Raw genomic sequence first — 7,754 nt, 5'->3', positions numbered from 1 at the left:
CACTAGGCCAGCGTGGTGGACTAAGGCCTAAAAACCCTCTCAATGGTAGTGAAGGCCAGTGTCCAGCAAGGGGATATATTATATGGGCTGATGATGATGACTAGGAAGTTAAATACTACTACTACTACTACGACAGTACACATATAATCCTATATATTTACAAACTATACGTTTGTTGGAAATTGCTAACATTATTTCATATTTCCAGATGTCCAGCCACTTGAAAATAGGTGTAGTAATGACAAAGCTATCCAAGTAGCTCCAGCACAGGAACACAAAGGCAAGGCAAGTGTGTATTGCCACATCACCCCTTAATATATCTGAAGCAAGTATAAGTAAACAATCAGAACCAGCAAAAAAAAAAACTGTTGTTCCTGAGGACAAATTTGACAGTGATGAGTCAAATGCACCAGCAACAGAAGGATCAACTGTTGACTATGAGTTATCTCTCTATATCTCCACTCCATCAAAGACTTGTGCACTTCAGACTATAGCTCTCAAGAAGACTAAAAAGTTGAAAAAATGAATGTGTTAACAACTTTATCTAAAGTGAAAAATAAACAACGTTTATATATTGGTCTTCCACAAGAATTATGTTTCATAATAGGCTTGATTGAGAAACATACAAATGTTTCTGAACAAAATATTATATTATGTCTGATGAGAATAACATTAAATAGAACATTCTCTCAATTGGCTGATGATTTCGATTTATCTGTAAGTCAAGCAAGCAATATATTTTTCAACAAACTCCCAGAAATTGCAAATGTAATATCACCCCTTGTTAGACTATAAAAAAAACAATACAATAAATATATATGCAGGAAGGATAATTGATGTCAACTTGGTGGAATAGAAAGTTTTTAGATAGTTTGCCACCTACAAAACTCTTTAATTAAATAAGTAATCCTTACTTATAAATAGGAAGTTTTGTAAGTATTTTCACTCTTCATTCAAAAACTACTGAACAGATTTTAATAAGACTTTTATGCTGGTCTTCTATGGCTAGCAACTCATTATTATTTTGATTCTGTTTTCCACAAATGTGCTAAATATGGGCTTATATATATGAAAAGGAATAAATATTAATGTTATGTAACCTTTGTACCTGTATGTTAAGAATAATTTTTAATAAAACATAATTTAAATTGAAATATTATTTTTATTAAATCACATTCATTTTGTACACATCAATATTTTGTACTCCCTAAAAGGAAAATAGGTATAAAGTTTTTTTAAAATATTTAACATTACATTTTTGTGTAATATTAGAAAATTGTTATTCTTCCAAAAAGAAACTACATTATCTAACAACTGTGCAACTTACTCGGAATCAAAATCAATACCTACTAATTATAGTGACCTGATTATTTTTTTCAAAGTTGCTGGATGCTACACAAAAGTAGCAAGTTTTACTTTTAGCACAATACATATGCATTTGAACTTGTGCATAATATCTTTCTTTAATTTTTTTTTGCCTTTTTATTTATGGAAACATAGCATTACTCACTTGCTTGTTTGTAGATCTATCAAAAAAACATAATTTATGTTTTTTTAGCACAGTGGGCAATACCCTATTATTCATATTAATTATATACGGCGCGGCGATGCGAAAATTCATTACTGAATTATTTAAGAATGATAGGCATAATATAATATTTTAATTCGCGATCTGTTTATAATTTTTAATATATGATTTAAAAATAAGTTATCTTTAATATTTTTAATTTTGTGATTTATGGGGTGGTCACAGTCATTATTATAAAAATAGAAATTTTGAGGAAATATAAATGTTTAATACAAATTATTTTGATAATCGAAATAAATTCATATCAATCCAAATTCATATTTGAACTATGAAAATTGTATGGTATGTAAACAGAAATATATTTTATAATTATAATGACTATTTATTCCATGCAGTATCGGTTAGAGAAGCTTGCACAGCTTCTCTAACCGACACTGCAACTAGAATAAAGTCTAATAAAGAATAAGAATAAACTTTTCTTCGAAGCTCAATTCTACAAGGGTATTCAATCAGATAGCTATCTATCTGTCGTTCCTGTATGAAATTTTGGTATGTCGAAATCTTGGATAAATCCAGCAAAGCTAAATAAAGTATTTACCTAAAAAATATGTTTATGCATAAAGTCACGTGTTTATATTATTCGAAAGTATTAAGCTCCAAGCAGCATTTAGCTCCAACTAAATTCATTAAGAACCAATTTTTCAATCGATGATTAAAACAACATTAATACTGAGAATGAATATTTATTTATAAAATACATATGTTTTGACCACAAATTTTGCACGATAATTAAAATTAATATTCATTAATATTAATTTAAATAAATATGAATTAATCTTCTTCTTCTATAACCCATAGTCAACAGTTGATCCTTCTGTTGCTGGTGCATTTGACTCATCACTGTCAAATTTGTCCTCAGGAACAACAGTTTTTTTTTTGCTGGTTCTGATTGTTTACTTATACTTGCTTCAGATATATTAAGGGGTGATGTGGCAATATACACTTGCCTTGCCTTTGTGTTCCTGTGCTGGAGCTACTTGGATGGCTTTGTCATTACTACACCTATTTTCAAGTGGCTGGACATCTGGAAATATGAAATAATATTAGCAATTTCCAACAAACGTATAGTTTGTAAATATATAGGATTATATGTGTACTGTCGTAGTAGAGTAGTAGTATTTAACTTCCTAGTCATCATCATCAGCCCATATAATATATCCCCTTGCTGGACACTGGCCTTCACTACCATTGAGAGGGTTTTTAGGCCTTAGTCCACCACGCTGGCCTAGTGCTGGTTGGTGGATTACACACCTAAGAAAATCCTAAGAACATTTAGGTGTGCAGGTTTCATCACAATGTTTTCCTTCACTGTTAAAGTAAGTAAGTGATATTACACTGATAAATTTTCATTTTCACAAACTTCCTAGTACCTTATGTAATAGGAACTGAGATCCACTTGCCCATTTTGGCTACTTCCACTAACTAACTAACTATTCTCATTTTTTCTGATATTGTTATTTGATTAGGAGATCTGTGAGTGTAACTAATTATTGACAGTTACACCTACCTTGACTACAAGATGGCAAAGGTATAATAATACGACACATCTCATTTTTAGTCGTCTCTTCAATTTCCTTGATAATAGTGAGTCTTTGCCGTTTCACAAATGCAGGCCGAGGTTCACTATGAGTGAATTTTCGTTTTCTATCTGCCCGACAATCGAATTTGGATGGTAAACAGTTTGGTTTCATTCGAATTCATTTGATGGAGCTCATTATCTTGTATTGCATATAATTCTCCATGTCGTTTTCCAGCTAAAATATGAAATAATTTTCCAACAATTTCAATACATAACCTATAAAAAAATTATTAAAATGTTATTTTACTAATGTTAGGAATATAATTTCGACTGTGTCAAAATGTTATTATAATGTATACCTACATTATCTCTTGAAAGATAAATAATGAACATATTTACTTATTTGTTTATATTACCTATGTGAACTCTTAACCTATCTTTTTTATACCTTCATAGCGATAGGTATATAGGAGGATGGAAAAAATGTATTTGGGCTAACTTTACGCGAATGCACATTATTTTATTTATTTATTTTTTAATTTTTTGAATTAAACTGTATACCAATTAATTGATCCTTCAGGATTTATAATTGTTTTTTTTTCACGATTAAAACCGCGTAGAAAGTTTAGGCATTATAGTTGACGCATGCGCCATAGAATATACACTTATGGCATGCGCAGTACACATATTTTGTATACATTTATTCAACTAATACAATTAATTAAACAAAAAATGAGTAATTTCGAAAGAGAACAAACGTATTTTATATAAGAACAATCGAAAATGAATATTTACGAGTAATTAAGGACGAAAAAATATTAAATATTGCAATCGAGGGGCTAACTTTTAGATATATTTTTAATATTTTTTTTAAAATAAATAAATGGGGACCAAACAATTATTAACAGTGAACAATCAAGAACAAATGATGAACAAACGAATTAATAGAAAATAAGTAGAAAATAGGAAAGAAAAATTTTTTTGAGGGGCTAACTTCATTCACCCGGTGCAACTCCCATACAAAGGAAAATAACATACAACTAGCGTCATCTTACTCCTGTGGCGACGTCATTTTTGTAACTTTTAGGCATTAATGATCTAATAAACTCACTAGATGGCAGATATGAGTTCTGACTCAATAAAAAATGTAGCGTACTTTGAAGCAGTGCTTCCACTTTTAGGGAATTCTCCCTTTTTTAGGGAAAAATAGCTGATATTTTGGATGATAAAGACAATTTAAAAAATACCAGGATTTAGGATATTTCGGGGTAAAAAGCAAAGCCTATACTAGTAACTGTTGTGAATTTTAAAATAAACGATAATTAAAGTAAAACAATGAACATTTTATTTTATGGAGAGAGAATGACATTAAGTCGAGTTGACAAGTAAAAGAATAAAACAGAGTTGTGTATAAAAACTATAAAGGTTTGATTCAACAGTAACCCTCTAGTAAAGTAAATCATAGATTAAGCCACTGCTTTTTCTTAGGGATTCCCCAGAATCCCAATAAGTATAATCCGCCAAATTTTTATTTACCTATTTTCGTTGATGTCACCAGAACTTACTTGTATTGTAATATACAGGTACTTCATGTACCATGAAAGATTATCATGGTAATTTCATTTACGAAAACCTTGTAATTGTCATTTCACTTTTGCTAGCAGTTCCTCCTTCAAAGACTGAGGTGGAAAGATTATTCAGTGTTCTCAAATTTAAAAACTGACAAAAAAAAACAGGCTTTCTAATGAAACCCTGAACGGCTTGCTTCATAGAAAGTTCCCAACTTTGCCAGCAAACAATTGCTCAATTTTAGAACCGAACAGTGTTAGGTTGTGCAGCAAAAGAATATAAAAGCAATGCGTCGACTTCCTTGAAAATTCTAATCCTATAGATCTATGATCTTCTGGGGGCGTTTATATTATATATACCTACATTAAATAATATGCTGTGGTTTATTTTCTGTATTTTATTTACGCTTTCTATATAAAGGATTTATGAAAGTTGTCTAGGAAATTTTAGGGTAAATTCAAAAGAAACTAGGGTAAAATGTGTTAAAAAAAACGTAAGTGGAAACACTGCTTTGAAGTTTTCAAAATTCCAGGGCCGTAAAACAATCTCAAAAAAAAAAAAATGTTTTCAAAATGTCGTAACGATTTAATTTTTTAAATCGTTTTTTTTTGGTCTTGGTGTGAGTTATTTTACGTTGTAGTATTAATTTAGAGCAACTTTTAGCTTTATGAGAATATTAGACGATTAGACATTGAGAAACTCTGTTTTGAATTCTCTTTAGACATAACTTGGCTCCAATACTTTTTTCTTCGTTAGCGTTTCGTAAGCCTGTGTAACTATTTTCATTTCTTACAGAATGTTTATTATTAAAAATCAGCATGCCTCGAAGATCGAAAATGAAATGCTATTTCGGATGCCTTGATAACGGTGAGTTTACACTATTTTCCCGGTATATTATTTGCTAACAGAATTATTATTCATAATATAATTAAATGAATTAGCACCAACTAATGGTCCTTCCTATTTCTGCTGCCTAGCTATCATATATGTTAAGTTTTGATCAAAACCGTCGGTATTAAGTCTCGTACTATCACACACACACCTCAGATAATAAAATTGTCTCGAGTGGGTGGAAGTATTTATGTTTTGCAATTCAGCGTATTATATGCTTATTGTCAAGTGGGCCCGAACTAGTTTTTTGGAATGATCAATCAGTCATGCTTTCCTGTTTAAATAAAATACAGCACAATTGATCTCACATCCAAAGTTAGATGATGGCATTCACGTTTTGTTTCCTGGTGTTTGATAACTAAGTTACACCAAGTGGCCTGTGACCACGTTCATCCTTCTACCCAATATAAAATAATGTTTTTATTTTTGTAGACAAAGGTTTGATAATGACAAAATTTTATGGAAAAATTATAAGGAGCACTAAAATGTCTGAAACATGAAAAGATTGATGCACTATATTTGAACCAGAACGTGTTATGTAATATATTAATTTGTAAGTAAGATTACATTAACACTAAATTTTTCATGGTCGTATTTTTTCAATATTTGTTACATACTTAAGATACTTTGTTTCTCCGTTTCAGAAGAGAAACTGATTCAGCAAGGAACGTGAACTCTCAAGGGATCTTAATTTTTTTTAAATATGTTTATAATTGATAAATTAATAATTGAAATAGTTCATAAGAACTAAATTGATGCCAATTTTGTTTTAAAATAGGTTGTTTAGTTCTTATAGTTATAGTATTACGTTTGAATAGTTGTAATTAGTAAATTAGTAATATATGAAAATACTGATATAAATTTTTGTAAATAACCTTTTGTAAATTCTACAAGAAGATGATTTTAATTAATGATCAAAAGTCAACGGTCTTTAAAAGTATTATTTGCAATTATTTAGATTAACTGTGGAATATATTTGCTAAGTTGTGTTTTCTGTATGAGCAGATATAAATGAAAATGCCCAAACATGATTATGTTTCTTACATTTTCATTATGTGAAATCAATATGCTTGTGACTGAGTATATTAATAATTTATTAAAACTTAAGTGATAGACAGCAACCCCTATGGCACTGCTGAAGTTTATAAGCACTGGTGACCACTTATCATGGGCCGGGTTGCGTGCTCGTCTGCTGTTGAGTGCAATAAAAATTTTCGAAACCCTTTCTATTATTTAGATGTAATATTAGTGTACATTTAATTTGGATTAAAAGATAAATTTACATTTTATGTTTGCATGTGTATGTTTATAATTCATTTGCATGTAACGAACACCAGTTTCTTTTGTAACAAAATGTAAACTAATGGTTTGTAATGAATGTAATTAACTTTAAGATGATTTTCTTTCAATCTGCTGTTTGTTTCATCGAGTATTACCAAAGCTAAAGCATCAGAAACGTCAGAATAGAAATAATTTAGATAGGGAATAAAAGTATAACTAATGTAATCATGTCTAAGATTACTATAAGCGTCATTAAGTACAAACTATCAATATTTAAGAGTACTTTAAGTCATCATTACATTTTTTAAACATTTTTTGTTTTTCAAATCATGTAATAAAACGTTTGTGCAGAACAAAATGTCACATGTTATGAACATGATTGTGGGTTAATCGTTTCTTAAATTTCTAAATGTTTATAAGAATGCTAAGAATAATTTAGTATTCACTTTAGTGTGTGTATTATCTCTACAATGCTAGTATAAATGACAATTATTGTATGACGAAGCATAGGTAGTGTTTATATATGTAATATTTTCATACAAGGTCATGATCTGTCACGATCAACTTTAAGCAAGAACTGCTATAGTTAAGAAACAAATTTATTAAATTTAATTCAAATTGTCTACTATGTTTGTAATGGAAAGCTGACATGTTTATATTTCGCACAAATGACTTAAGTGACATTGAATGATTTGATTATCTAGACTTAATTAACTTTTAGATAACTTTCGATTTAATGTTATTAAGTACTCTAGTAGGATTAATCTAGAGGAGTTATTGTTATTCGAAATTTTATACAATTGTACGTTCATACTATCTTTTAACAGTAAATTGTTTGTAATATAGGGAAATTAAATAGCTTACAGAGAATTACAGCTTTTTATTTAAAAAAACTGTTTTCTCTCT

The 7,754-nt window shown here is 29.6% G+C and overlaps 2 long non-coding RNA genes across 4 annotated transcripts; one reads left to right on the top strand and one right to left on the bottom strand.

Moving 5' to 3' along the window:
- Positions 1-1,012: 1,012 nt before the first annotated feature.
- On the bottom strand, positions 1,013-3,887 carry LOC134200332 (uncharacterized). Of its 3 annotated transcripts, none has more exons than XR_009975189.1 (3): positions 3,524-3,887; positions 3,096-3,383; positions 1,013-2,612 (listed from the first exon to the last, which is right to left on the bottom strand). It is a non-coding gene; the product is annotated as an uncharacterized LOC134200332 (long non-coding RNA). The 3 variants fall into 3 exon arrangements; XR_009975190.1 differs by having other exon boundaries at positions 3,096-3,342; positions 3,669-3,764; XR_009975188.1 differs by having other exon boundaries at positions 3,096-3,342; positions 3,524-3,755.
- Positions 3,888-4,099: 212 nt separating this feature from the next.
- Positions 4,100-7,718, top strand: LOC134200333 (uncharacterized). The gene is made up of 3 exons (XR_009975191.1): positions 4,100-5,543; positions 6,000-6,120; positions 6,212-7,718. It is a non-coding gene; the product is annotated as an uncharacterized LOC134200333 (long non-coding RNA).
- Positions 7,719-7,754: the final 36 nt, after the last annotated feature.

Source organism: Bombyx mori, chromosome 16 (genome assembly GCF_030269925.1).
Source record: "Bombyx mori chromosome 16, ASM3026992v2".
NCBI classification, from domain to species: Eukaryota; Metazoa; Arthropoda; class Insecta; order Lepidoptera; family Bombycidae; genus Bombyx; species Bombyx mori.
Note: the sequence above shows the minus strand (reverse complement) of the source record. Positions and strands in the feature narration are given on the sequence as shown.